Source organism: Ruditapes philippinarum, unplaced genomic scaffold (genome assembly GCF_026571515.1).
Source record: "Ruditapes philippinarum isolate M1 unplaced genomic scaffold, ASM2657151v2 ctg8500_1_1_1_1, whole genome shotgun sequence".
Classification (NCBI taxonomy): domain Eukaryota; kingdom Metazoa; phylum Mollusca; class Bivalvia; order Venerida; family Veneridae; genus Ruditapes; species Ruditapes philippinarum.
In genome coordinates, this window is record NW_026856643.1 from 1 (window position 1) to 15,700 (window position 15,700).

Below are 15,700 nucleotides of genomic sequence, written 5' to 3' on the forward strand. Positions count from 1 at the left end.
TTAAAAATATTTGACCCACTAGACATTTCTAGTTTTTTCCAAAAAAAAATTAGCTACACTAAACCCTTTACTAACATCAAATGCTATCTATCTAAAATTTCTTTCCAAAGGGAGTAACCCCCGTTAAAAATTTATATCACCCAATGTTTAAGGAGGCTATTTTTTTTCTTTGAAAAAAATATCTTTTTCAAGTGATTTTAAAAAAGATGGAATCAAGAAACTTTAAAAATCCCCAAAATTTCCCAAAAGGGCTTTAGGCTGAAACTTTCGAAAAATTGTTTTATATTTTAAACAAAGAACTTTATTAGGGGCAATTGTTGAATAATTTTTTTAAAATTTATTTTGCTTTGTTCTACGTACAGCCCTAAATTTTTTCTTTGTGGCTTACATATAAAATTTGGGAAAATTAATAGAAGCAAGGAGTTTAGAAAGTAGAGTTTTAAAAAGGGTTTGAAATTTTTTGTGTTGCCAAAAAAAGGAAAATTTCCATATTGAATAAAAATTATAGTGAGAAAAATACAAAAAACCCGCCAAACTTTTTTCCCCCGATGCTAAGAAGTTTTAAAAACCACCCTTTTATAAAAACTTTTCATTTTCGAGGAAAAGTCTGAAACACCGAACAATCAGGGGTCGCTCTCTCGTCAAGGTCCCCCAGAATCATCTTTTAACCCACCAAATGCTTGGGCACGGAACGACATTCCAAGGCTCGTGAGAAAAAACCCAGCCTAAAAAATATTTTAAATTTTTGGATCATAAAAAATTTCCCTCCCCAAAATTTTTTATATAAATTAAAATTTATTGTCAAGACTATTTAAAGATTTGTGTTTTGTTTGTTGGGTTTTTAATTTTAGGCCCCCAAACAAAAATATGACTTGATAAATATTTTTGAATTTACTAAGTTAAATTTATATAAAATATGCGGGCATTAAGACATAGCAGTCAAATTCATTATAGTGAAAGGAAGATATATATTTTTTCCCAGTTTTTTTGTACATTGAAAGAAATTGGCACAATGGCAACACGTTATAGAATACATATAAAATTATTTAAGAATTAGGAATGTGAGAATTACATAATTCCTACAGAAAATTTTGCTTAAAACTTAAGAGGATATTTTCACTAGCATGTCATTACGCATCATGACCTCTTCTTTTGAAATTTGGTGAGAGGTAGGGAGAGGAGCCTGTACAGTTACAAGAGACACCCCAAGTACTCTAAAATTAAATGTAAACAATGAAGCTTTATCTAAGTGGCTTATATCTAACCCAATTTTCTAGATGTTAGCTGGTTTCGAATATATCTTATGATTAAGATTCTCCTGTAACAACTATGTTTTTTTAATGTCAGTATCAAAGGATCATTGGGAAACGTTTGCAATATTTAGTAACGCTTGTGAAGGTGAATTTGGAGGTCGATAATTTGTACCATGAGAAATTTTGTACGATTGAATCCTTAGTTCTGCCCAAACCATTCAACACTTATCTCAAGGTCTTGCCTTGTTTATGGCTGGAATATTTCTTTTTGACATACTTCAGCTTTCCACCGTGATTATCAACAACCTGTCTTTTTTTGAAAGGTGAAGAAAATTTTTCAAAACAGAGATTGAATCAAGATTCTATATTGTTGCTAAGCCACGTTTCTGTAAAGGAAATGATGTCAAAGTGCTGTAAATTCACGTTGTAAAATGTCTCTATTGTGGGGAAAACTCTGTAGGTTAATAAATTGAAACAAAAGATAATGAATTTTTGAAGCTTTCAAAGATATCATTTACACTAGAAGATAAAGAAATTAAGAAAAAATTCAGAAGCTTATTTGAGTCGGGTCCGGGATTTGTATGAATATCACCTGATCTTTGCATAAAAAAAAAAGAAATAAGAAGAACATATGCCCAAAGTTCAAAAGACAGGAAAACAATAACACGCAAAAGAAATGTTATGGAACCAGTAAGATCCTAACCTCACTCTGTGTGTTATTTGCACTATCAATGATAATTATGTTACTCCAGGACTAATAGATTTTGTAGGGTGAAGTACTCCGTAGATAAAAGTGACAAAGATAGAGAAAGAAGAGGATAAGGGACATATAATAAAGAATGTAATATATATAAAATATCAGTAAAGGAAAACATAAATGCATTGTTCCTATTTATTCAAGATGTTCACCGACAATATTAAATTTTATACGAATCAAAAATTAATTTAACTATATTGGTACATAAATTATAATTAATTTCGATAAGGAATTATGTATTGACCAATTTATGTGACACTTGAGGATACGCAGGTAATATAATAGAAATTTACTATTATGACAGTTAAGAATGCACAGCCTATATATACACATTGTTTTGGCCGAAGATAAGTCACCCTGTAAAATTTCAAATAAACACATGCGTTATGAATGGAGTTGCAGGGCTTTTACTACGCTTTCACACGCTATGAATGAAATTTGTGTACTCGATTACTACTTTGTTTTCACGTGTGCTTCGAAAAAAAGATTATACAGATTAGAAAGGTGAATCAAAAACTTAATTATATATTAATATGATGTAGGTGAAAGATTTGGAACGAGTAAATGCAGGGTTTTTACATGTTTTTTAATAGAAACAGAGAAAAAGAATCGTTGTAAAAAAGCATTCTGGATAGGACGTAACAATATACTGAAAGGAAACTACATTTGACACAAATTCGAATGGAATACCATCATGTTACATAGACGCTGACGTTGTCTTTTGGACCAGGCTGATAGGTAGCAATTTTTACCATTTGTGTGCATTTTTCAACAATGCTAGCTACTATAGATAAATGAAATAAAATGGATTCTGTATGCTATGAGTTGCAGATACAACTAAAATTTACAATTAAAATTTCAGTATGTAAGGAATGCAAGTCTAAGTGTTCATGAATGTTTAAACAGAAAACAGTGTAAAATACATTTCTGATATAACAACACACCGTTAGTCATTTAAACTGCTAAAAGATTTGCACATTTATATATATACACATATTTCAGTCCCAGCATACTTTAGTTCAATTAACAATACATTTAAAAATATGAATATACAAAAAGTCATTTTTGTTTCAGAATTATTTGCTTGTGATGTGATTAGGTTATTAAAAAGATAATATTATTTTTAAATAACAACTAATATTTGATTTTATAAAACATCGATAACAATACATGAATAATTTTGTGATACATAGGAATTTTACTCTAGAAATGTGCTGACAATCTTTAAGCACTCATCATGTAGTCAATCATGTAGTCAAATATCATGTTACTTTACAAATGAAAAAAAAAGAAACAACAAAAAACATACCTTTGCTCGAGAGATCTAGTAGAGGGAAGCATCATCAACTTTCACTTTCACTTAAAACATACATATCCGACAAATTGTTGTTTCTATCCAACTGTAAGTTAGATTGCTGAGATATCCTCAATCACATTGAACAATTCTTATTCAGCTACTTTAGAACTTTGTTGGCCTTCAAGGTTTGTGAAAAAATCTTCTGTGTCACTTAATGTCTTCTAAACCAGAATGCATTGTATTAAATACTCTCTAGGAACACTTTTTACTTTCGAGGAGTGATTTTGCAATATTTCTGTCCAAATTATGTACTTTGAAAAGATGAGTTTTTCATAATTAACTTTGTCGGATAAATTTCGTCTTGCAAGTTGAAACATACATGGGAAGCACTTTTCATCCACATGCCGTTTCTTAATATGTCTCTCTGCAAACTTTTCTGTGAACAATATTCACGTCGGCATGTATCACAAACATACACATGTTTCAAGTTATAAATATATTAGTACTACTGCTAAAAATTGGTGAAATTGAATAAAAATATATATGTCATAAAGAGCCGTTGCACGTGTTCCACGAAACAAATTTCTATATAAAAGATCCCGTTACCCGCGTTTAACTGAACAGATCAAATTCCCGTTGCACGGGTTTTAACGAGAGCTGTTGCAAGAGTTTTACGAGAACCGTTGCACGTGTTTTACATGCAACAATACAAGAAACGTTTAAGGCATTTTAAAACCAAAAAAATGTTTATAGTCCTGTATATCTATTTGTTTTGTTTTTAATAAAAGCTGATATTATTCAAATATCTTGATGATATAAATGATCATATTCTTGAATTCAGTGCCTGAATTACATAGTACTTTCATCCCCTATCATCCTTTTTATTTTTTCTTTAGCTTTAATGCAGGGCAGCATCTTTCTTATAGGTCTATTTCCTTTTGACAAGTACATCACTTTTTATCATTTTGTTTTCATCACAATCTTCATCATTTAACACTCTAGCGGATACAAACAGTTTTGTAGAAACAACCACTTTTTGCTGCTCGAATCTTCTCCTCATCACTTTTAAGCAATTTTGCTGATTTCATTCCTAATTTCCCAAATGTCCTTCTTGGAGTCCTCTTTTAAAGCAGTGCAATTCTTTTTCCCAACTTTTGGGTTTAAAATTGGGTGAAAAACATGCCGCACTTTTCATTTCGTATTTGAGTCCGTTCCCTTTTAAACTTAATAATATACTCCTTTTTCCCATATGTTCCAAAAAAGTATCCAACATTTTTCTGACCTTTTTCCCCAATCTTTCCAATTAATTTGTTTCAGTAAAGGTTTTAATAATCATGTCAATTACTTTTTTCTGTAATTTGGGGAATTCCCTGATTTTAAAATTTAAAAGGTAAGAAAATTTGCAGGAAGTAATTGGGGTACTTGGAAATTTGATTCCTCGTCCAATACACTAAAAGGCCTTGAATTTATTAAAGACTCTATTTCCTTTCAAAACAGTTTGAAGTTGAATCATTGTTAACCAGGCGCTTTCCAATCGTTTTTCTTAAAGCACGTTTCACTTATCTTACGAGCCGTTCGCAGAACCCTCCCATCCAAGGGGCGAGCTCTACATTGAAAGTCCACTTTATCTTAGCATTTGAAATATAACTCAACACTTCATCGCCTTTTGTGAATATTTGACCACAAATGATCTTATACTGAAGATGCTGACTTAAATTGCTTAGCGTTGTTGCTAATTATTTCAACAGGCGTACCACGTTGAGCAATTAAAGGTCTAAAGCAAAGTAAGAATTCTGACTTTGTCATATCAGAAACAAGTTCAAGATGTAAATGCACGGGTGACTAGGCATGTAAAAAGACATACCCATACTTTTCGATTTTCATCAACAGTCTTAATGAAATTTGGTCCAAAGTAATCTATTCCGATTCTTGTAAACGGACATGCTACAGTTACACGTGATACGGGTAGTTGACTCATTTGGTGGCATTTTATACGGACAACCTTCATTGGCGTCGACACACTGTACATAATTTTATCATACTTTTGATAGTTTGCTCGTCGCATGAGGAATCCAGAAGCGATTGCGAACTGTTGAAAGGCATTTGCGAAACACCTGAATGTAGAAGTTCTTTGTGCGTTTTCAATTAGAAGGCATGTAAACTTGTCTTTCTGTGGCAGTAATATCGGGAATCGAGCTCCATCGGTAATTACCAGCATTTTCAAGTCGGCCTTTACACCTCAGAAGACCAGTTTTATCAACAAACACATCCCAAACTGAACTTGTAAATTATGTCTTTTATGATGATCGATAGAGTAAAAGACATCTTGGTACCAATTTCTTTGCACAGACTTAATCCACATTTCTTCGGCATTACGAATTCCATCACCTGTTATAAATTGCTTTTCATTCACGTTTTTCTTCAATTTTCTTATGAATTTAAGAGCCAAAGCCGTAATCCGTAACAATTTTGTTAAAGGATTCACAGTCATGTCTTCTACAGTTTTTACTGATGTTGTTTGCAACAAACTTGTTTCTTTCCTTGGTTTCTTAATAACGATTTCAGCCTCAACTTCCCTTTTTGCACTGTCTCGCTCATGTTTTGTTCAAAATTTGACCATTCACTCTCTGGTGTTAATAGCCATGGTGTGCCATTCCACCAATAATTACAGCTCAACAGTTTTGACGGTGTTGTCCCCCTTGAAGCAATATCCGCTGGGTTTTCTTTTGATGGTACATAAGCAATAGATATATCTGAACACATATCTATTTGATTAATCCTGTTCCTAACAAGACAGACAATTGTTTCTGTGATCGTAACCAGTGAAGAATACATTGTGAATCTGTCCAGATATGTGAACTTTCAACTTGTTGACATAATTGGTCTCTCACAAATTTTAAACATTTGTATCCAATTGTAACAGATAAAAGGTCTAGTCTAGGAATAGATAATGTTTTTGTTGATGCAAGTCTGGTCATTGCAAAAACAAGTTTTCAAATTTATATCTTTCCCTGATGTTTTGATGAAGATAGATTACACATGCATATGCTTTCTGAGAAGCATCGCAGAAGCACACAAGACGATTTTCAACATTTTCGCCAGAAAAACCTACGTATCTTGGAACACAACACTTTGAAACATATACAAGGTCTTTCTCCAATACTTTCCATTTAGTCTGGTCTTCTTTACATAATAAAATCATCCCAACCATTCTCTTGTTTCCATAAAATCCTGCAAGAACAATTTTCCTCTAAGGACAACAGGACAAACAAGACCTAAAGGATCAAACAACTGTTGCTAAACTTTTCAAAACAAGTCGTTTAGTAATATCTCTACTTGTAATCTTGGAGCATGATTTAAATGTTAAAGTGACATTATGAACATCCCAGTCATGTCCTAAGACTTTCATAGACTTGGTTCCTGCTTTGTCTTTTTTCTAGAAATGATTAGTTTTACTTCAGGACTGTTTGATATCCATTTCACGCACATTCAATGAAGCTTCGTTAAACATTCTCTTTGTTTCAATTATAAAGTGCTGTTGCTTTGCTTGCGTTATCGGTGCCTGTAATGATATTGCCAGCGTAAATGTTCTTCTTTATTTTTTTCTGCAATCTCCACTAAATTATAGGGAGTCTAGATGATTTTCAATGACGGCCCCAAATACAAAACGCAACTTGTACTACACCCCGGAAAGGCACCCGGCAAAACGATATTTTCCTGTAAGTTATTATTTGTCTTTTAATCTTGGGTTAAATTGATATCTTTATAACCCACACGAAGCGTGTTAGTCTCGCTTGACTTTCCTTGTAAACCAATTTGTAGAAAAGGGCTTTACGCTCAATGATCTGCAAAGGCTATACGCGCGTGGAGAAACATTGTAGTTCACAACTAACACACACCGATATATACGATGCCTCAATCTTAAGACCAGACAAACAAAAAAGTTGAAATGAAGTGTCTCATGCAGAGGAGCCCGATAATGTTCCTAACAGACCTTGATGTGGTATCTAGAGGACACTGGAACCGGCGAGAAAAGGAGGGAAAAACTTTTGTTTGCTTACCAACACTTTTTACGGTTTTTGGTCCCTTTAAAATTTTGTTTTGGGGACTAGATGGCCATCCGTAATTACTTCTCAAAATTTTGTGGTGGTTTTTCTGTTTGGGTGATAACCAGCAATGATGAGGTAGTGTGGACAATTTTCCTACTCTTTTTGGTTTCTTTCTTTAAATTGAGCGCCTTTGTAAAATTGCATTCTTGAATGACCATTATTATATTTCTGCATAAGTTCTGGGCTAAATTTTTTCAATTCGATTACGGTTGTCTTAATCGACCTACTGCCAACTCTCTAATAAAAAGGGTATATCGGGTTCTTCATTCCTCGGGTTCTTTATTCTTCCAAGGCCATGTTACAAAATATATTTTGTCTTTGTATTTCTTTCAAAATGGTTTGTGTCTTTTCCACTGAAATCGGCACTTTTCACGTTTGAGCCTTGGCAATTGTACCCGAGGGAATCTTTTCCCATATGACAAGTGTTAAACCAATTGCCCTTTGTTTGCAAGTATCTATTAACTTGCAGGTAGAACCTACTCTCTGGGTCAACTGTGGGTCTGTTTTCCTTATAAAGGCAGGTAAATTTTCAGGGGAAAATGAGGATCATCTGTAAAAAAACAACAATATTATTTCAGTTTAATTTCATTTATTTACATTTTTTGAACACAATTAGTTCCAAATTAAAATATTATCAAATATATGTCACGTTTGTTATAATTGGTATAAGAAAACTTACTCTTATCTAAAAATTAAAACTTTTTTGAAAATATATCTATAATAAGTTTTCCTTTATAAAACATTTAAATAACTAGATATGGCTTACCTTTTTCTTCCCATAGTTCAGGTTTAAACATTCTTGGCTCATCATTTAGACCTTTCCTGGTCTTGGTTGCCCTCTCTGTAAATTCAAGATATTGCCGTCCATCTGTGCCATTCGTCTTTCGCAACTCAAGGTCACCCCATAACATCGTAACATGTTCCTGTCTTCCTCGCAAGCCTAGATGCATTGTGTTATTCAACCAGATAGTTGAAATAAGAGCTTTTGGGTTATCTGAAATCAGTAATAAAATTAAAATAACGTCAAATATTCATTCTACATTATCTTTTTAAATTCATTAGTCAGGTATGTAAATGATAACAGAATATGGTAATTATACAATTCTTTTTATAGGATTTAACTATTCTTTACCGAGTCCTTAGTAAATTACGGCGTTTAGACATACTCACTTGCCAAAGTTGTCGCCCTTTACGGTTACTAAGAAACATGTAAACAAATATCTGTCAAACATACATGTAAATTTTTTACCCAGGAATTAACAATGCTTAAAGTAAATAAAAACATTGATGAGTTAAAATAAAAATGTGACAAGTTTTATGTTACTCATGTACAACTGTATTTCATGTTGAATATTATATACTGTAGACTAGATGCAATAAATAAATGAAAAATATGAATAGCCGAGGAACTTTCTTCCGCCTAACAGTTGCTTCTCGTAAAGAGTCTCAATTTCTGCATTCGTGAAAGGATCTGATCTGTATCTTTTGTTCCCCAGTCTTTTGTGTTTGAGATCTTTTGCCTTCGCCTTTAGGGTAGTTCTCGTATGTTTGAAGTGAGATGATGTTGTGAGATCCTCTGAATAATCAACGTCAACGAGATATCTTGGACGAAATTATCCCCTGAATAGTAGAGGGTTCAAGCAAGTTCTTCGTCATTTTTGGTATTTCTTACAGTTAGAATAAATCTAGATAAATACATATCGAGTTCTTTTGGATCTATATTTTCAATATCCCTCTCTTCACTGTCTATTTTCAGCCACTCTCGAAACTTTTTTTATGTCACTTCTTGTCTTTGACACTGTAGACGAATTCTTTTTAGACAAAGTTGATAGTGTCTTTAAAGGTTACAATTCTCTTATTACGCTCAATAATATGGTCTAAATACATAATTTGGTTAGCGATCAACTCTAATGTTTTTTCACCCGACGCCATTGTCAAAAGCTTTGTACACTGTTTACGTCATTTTGCACGTGCGCTCATTCACTCGCCCATTATGAAAAAAAAATGCCGAGTAGCAAGGCGGCCGAAATCGCATAATGACCTAGATCTTGCCATAATGGCCCTGAAATACCCTAGATTTTGTTAATATTTATAGTAACATAGGTATTAATTCTATATTACATGTACGTGAAAATATAATCATTTGTATTGGTTAATGTATCCTAGATTTTAATAATAATGTCATCAGAAAAAAAAAACATATACAAATGTTTGATATAGATGACTAAGTAAAACAGTTTAAAATGTTACAAAGAGATTCGATCCACATTAAACATGTATTTCATTGGCGTATCATCACTATCTGGTACACAATAATAGTACTTAACGAAGTGTAAATAATCTTTGAAAGTGTCATGACATTTATCAATAAGCAGACCTCTTGATGAAGGAAGAAATCAACAACAACAATATCTTATTTTATTATCGTTTATTCCTTGAACATTTTTACTTACCCAGTACGGGATACAGTTGTATAGAATCTAACAAAATTAAAATATTGTAGAGTATGCTTTGACAAATAACGGACAAATGACTGACTTCTACGAATTGTTTAATAACATTGTACCAATTTAAGTCTTATGAAATTAACCATTTCTTGAATTGAGGTAGTTATTCGTTTTGGAGTGTACTTTTGTAAATGCCTGATGTAGAGACCGGTCTCGTTGAATTCACCAGAGTTAAAGGATATGTAATATTTCATACATATTTCTTCAAATTGTCCGTTTGTCACTTAAACAAAATTCATTCGTAACGATGTAAGTCAACATAGATTTTAATACAGCAATATTTAAACTATAAATAATATATCAAGCAGTTCATATGCAGAGTATCAAAATCTACAACCAGATTCGATCTAATAGGCCAACCCAGTGGTGCAAAACGTAAGATAAAGAATTGCGTTATTTTTCTACAAAACGTATAAACCATAGCTCAAGAAAATATCATATGTAATGCATTTGTAACTGCTGTTGTCTTGTTGTATTAAGTGTACATGTAGAGTTATCCATATAACAAATTAACTACCGATAAATGCTCATTAAAGTAAACACATGGACAAATCGTTTCGTAAATTGACAGCTCTAGGTGCATTTGCATTTCTATGTTTGCAAGTTTATTAAAATATCTCAGTATGCATAGAAATACATAAACACGAGAAAAAAAATCTTGATAAATATAGAATCATGTCTTCAGAGGACAACATTCATCAAAAAATAAGAATTATGCTACATATTAATTTTGTATTTATTGTTGTTTGTTATTAAACACAAACGAGCTCCGTGTTTGCATAGGCAGTTCTTCTATTTTGTTGAGTTCATGATCTTACAGCATAATTTTCATTTATTTAATTTTGTACGATATATATATATCATAAAGGTTTATAAAATCCAAGTTATCAAATAAATTTACATAAATGAATGGTTTTTGTCATTTAAACATAAAGAAAGTACTTTCTAAATTTATCTAAAATGCTATTTTTTTTTTTTTTGAAAAGGCAAGCAGAATACTCAAATTTAAAAACGCAAGTATTTTCTTATAAATGAAAACGCATAACTTTTTCACTAAGTTTACATGATTGGCCTTGAATTACTGTGCAGCGCTGCATGTAAAATCTATTTTTGCATTTTCAGATAAAAATGCACGCGTGCGCACAATACATGAATAGCTTAGCTGGGCGCATTTAAACATGTATATAACAAAACAGGAATAAAACTTTTCAAATTATGAAACAAAAAGTTAATACAGTGATGGGAATACTTTTTAGTTTAATTACCTAATGGAATAATTTGATAGTGAATGTTTAAAAGAATTTTAAAGGAATGATATCTTTCCTCATTTTTCTGAATATGAAGTTTGTTTTTTAACAACCATGATGTAAGTAAATCATGATGTAAGTAGCAAACAAATGTTTTTTCTATTTGTAAATATGTTATGAATATGTTAGGTAAAATGAAAGGGTTTGAAAGTATAAAAAAAATATTTATATACATGTATACTCCTATTATATCCTGACAATTACGCGCATGCGCATACATATAATATTATTCATCAAAATGGCTGAAAACATTACAACAAGTAATTTTTGCGTATATTTTCATAGATAAATATGTCTTGTCTGGCTATTTGCACTATAGTTTCTTATATCATTTTAATCGCTTTATCGCAGAGCTTTTAGTTTTTGATGTTTTAGTCTTTTCCGACCCTCAAAGCCTGCAAACAGCTCTTTTTTACACATTTATTTAGTTTGTTTACATTCCCCGCCACAATTATGTTGCAAGAAATCACTATCAGAGCTGTCAATCGGAGAAAGCATTTTCAAGTTTCAACAAGTGTACCTGTTTGATATTAAAGTTCGAACAACAAGATAATTTTTAAGTATTAGTCACCGAAAACATCTTGTCACCAGTTTGTTTTACAATGATGTTTGACCTAATTTTGATGCAAAACGGAAGGTTCAGCTTTATATTTATCAGATTTGTCTTATTTGGAACTTGATGTTGTTAACTATTTTGTTGTTTGCGTCGACCTTTTAATCTTGGTTGATATCATCTTCTGTGTAGCTCTTTTTTCTTCAATAAAGTTTAGCTGACTGTCTGTCCTGTGTGAATACTTCGTCAACTTTTTGTCTTTTGTTTTGAAAATTCCCAGATTCTCGAATTGCCTTGAATCATCCCCTTATGCTTTAAATATAGTTTCTGTAAGCACATATTTAACATTCTATGTATCTCTTTATATTTTGTTGTCAAATCAACTTTCTGTTTGGGTATTAACCCCTTTATAATATTCCGATGCTTGCATGTTTGAACAAAAAATAAAGATATTTTAGGATAATTTATGAGCTTGCTTAAACAGATAAACAATAACTTAACATGATTGTGATGTATCATGTTTACAATAATGTCATGTAATTTATCCAGCATAATAGAACATGCAAATTGTCATAAGACATTTATATTATGAATAGATAGTATAAATTATTAAATGCTATATGTGGAGAATAGCTAATAGAAAAGCAGCTAATATCATGCATTTAAAGTGGCATGCCATTGAGAGACAACTACACATAAGCTTTATCAAATTTGAATTTATTTCCACAGTTATGTTCATTCTGCATTCCATCATGTCATCAATTCAGTTTAAGGACATGATACAGATATGGTAGCAAAGAATACTTTATTTTATCATGATCATTGCTTAACATTGCACATTCTAATAAGGATAAAAAATCTTTAGGATGTATAATTAGAGTAAGTTCACATAAGTTTTTAAAGACAATTTCACACAAACTAAAGAACATATCCAAAGATACAAAATACCATATGAAAGTATAATTAGACGTTGTCATTTCAATAACTTTAAAACACATGACATTAAACTTGATTTTTTTTTAAATTTAGAAACATGATTAAACATTTCCATGTAAATTAACAAACAAGGTTCTTTGTTGGAAAAAAAAATGTAATTTCATTGATAAACACAGTCACATGCAATGTATTAACTATGAAAATTAACAAGTGCTTTTGTGGACATATCTAGAGACCTGGTATGAAGAGTTCAAGTAAATGGCAATGTGAAAAAAAACTTGAAAAGTTATATCAAACAATTCCCTAAAGTACTTATAACATAGATCTGTTTTGTCTCTGGTATAATTCGTTGATTTTATTCATTTGAACATTTTTACATGTTTGAAATAATTTGTTTACTAGATTTATCTAAAAATTATTAAGTCTAAGACCATGATACAATTTATGACCAGTAGAATACAAATATTAGGTTGATTAATGACTTAAGAACATACCATTTTGTATTTTAATTTCGTTTTTATTACAAATATAAACTTTTTAATGTTAAATAGTCAATTCAGTAGAACACTAAAGCATTTATTTATGGAAAACACAGTATTCTTTATCTTTTGTATGGCTTTACGAAAGTTGCCTTATTCTATAACAAATATATAATATTCATTCATTCATAAAAATGTTAATTTTCTTAATGTTCTGAAAGTCAAGTATTACAAAAATAGGGATTAAAATATGTTTATTATTAAAACCGCAGATGAAATATTTAGTTGTATTTAAAATGCATCAATATGTACAATGTATATTGTAAAACGAAATTAAAATACAATACGGTATATTGAGTATATATTCATTCTCAAAATATCAATTGAAAAATAAATGTTTGATAAAAAATATATGTTGGATATATCTGGAATTATGAGATGTTCTGAATGTCTTATAGCAACTGTGGTTATTGGTTACTGTAAGATAAAATAAACTGTCTGAAATGACTTCCTCGGACAAAACTCAGTTTATACCCACTTAGACAACTTAAAGTCAGCTAAATAACCCCTTGGATAATTTGATTGAAATACATCATCCCTCGCACAAAGCTCATTAAAACTACACATAACCTTTTGTAAGAAATAAATCCTCAACATAGCCTCCTAAGGCACTTCTTCCATACCTCATGGGCACAAAAGACCTCCCCCACAGGAACAACTTCAGATAATAATAGAAAATATAAATTATATCTGAACAGCCTCCAATAATACTAAAAATCAAATATTATATGCCACTTTGAATGCACAAATGAGACTGATTTATTTTTTGCCATTCTCTACATATAGCATTTAATTAGTTATATATTTATCCATCTTATCCAATGTCAATTTGCATGGTCTATTATTATAGATACAGGACATGATAGTATTGTAAGCATTATGTATCACATTATGCATCACATTGATCATCTGTTTAAGCAAATATAATTAAAATAATTTTAATAAAGCCAAATTATATCCTCCTGCGTTGTACCTTATGGTCAGACATTAGCAAAAAGTAAAGTATTTACAGTACCTTTAACAATGATTTCATTCATGTACCAAGACAAACACTTTGAAACTAGAATATCTGTTAAGAAGCTGTCATTGATTAGAACGATTGTTAAAATAAATCAATTTCCCATCATCCTGATTCAATCATCGATTTTACTTAAGTTTCTACTGATTTTGTTTACAGAAAAAATGCTGAAACCAAATACCATGTTTGCATTATTAATACTTTTATTGAATTTAAAATTTAGAATAAATACATTTTTCTAGCTTCTAATCAAGTATATTATTTTTTTAGAATAAATATACTTCCATCAAATATCTTTTTTTTTTACTGAACATTTAGTTGTTTAACAAATATTTTATTTTTAAACATATGTACATAGATATATTTTGAGTGAATCAAAATATTTAAGATAGGCTATTGCAATATATGTCAAGCCATTTGGAAATTCATTGTAATTGACATTTAAAAATTTTTAAACTTAGCTATACATACGATATGTTACGCATGTTTCATTCATATTTTGTAAATGTGAATGACATAATTACTTTGCTTAAAATGCAGAAAACACCACAGAAAAAGTTTTTAACAATGATATGTTTAAAAATAAACTATTACATTGATAGAATTGTAAGTTTTTTAATATTCTCTTTAATGTTAAATATACTGGAAAAATATTTGAAAGCTAAGCAGAATATGAAGCCTATGAAAATACCTACATAATTAATGCATGTTGCTTTTATAACAGTATAAAATGTATGATTAGATAAATAAAATTAATTGTAATTTATTTTAAACTTATACTTTAATTAAATCAAATATTTTGGGAAACAAATATTTTGTTTCCTTTTCTAGGTGTTGTTCCCTCAAAGATCGACAGTCCACGTAAGCAAATTTTACTTTAATGTTAGTTAAAACATATTTAGTTCAATATCTTATCAATTTTTTACACTTTATATATACAATTATTACATTTAATTTTTAAACGACAAAAACGAAAGAGAATTTATATAGTTTCTCTGCCTGAAGAACAATAAATATTTTAACAAACACAAATTTGTTTTTGTTATTTTTACAAAGAAAAAACAACAACAAAAACACTACTCCCTCATGCTGTTATTGACAAAAAAGAACTATGAAAGAAATTTACAAATAGTTGTACATGTATCTGTTGACTACTTTGAATTGTAACAAGGCATAATAAGCTCATACTGTATAACATGAAATTAAATAAATACATTTGTAAGAAAGTAATGCAAGTACCATGTGTAACACTGAATAACATCCAAAATTATTAGTGCATAAATGGTTTAATGGCAATAAAAGTGTTTTCATCATGATTTACTTCTTCTATTTGACCTAGATGTGCTGTGTCGATCGGAGGATATTCCTTTGGTTGTTCGTTCCTATAGAACGAAGTTAGACAGAATTTTGGGGTTTTTGGGCCA

General features: G+C 30.7%; 1 long non-coding RNA gene across 1 annotated transcript; it reads left to right on the top strand.

Moving 5' to 3' along the window:
* The first annotated feature begins 11,019 nt into the window (after nucleotides 1-11,019).
* Nucleotides 11,020-15,666, top strand: LOC132747206 (uncharacterized). Its single transcript, XR_009628093.1, has 3 exons — nucleotides 11,020-11,305; nucleotides 15,108-15,137; nucleotides 15,616-15,666. It is a non-coding gene; the product is annotated as an uncharacterized LOC132747206 (long non-coding RNA).
* Nucleotides 15,667-15,700: the final 34 nt, after the last annotated feature.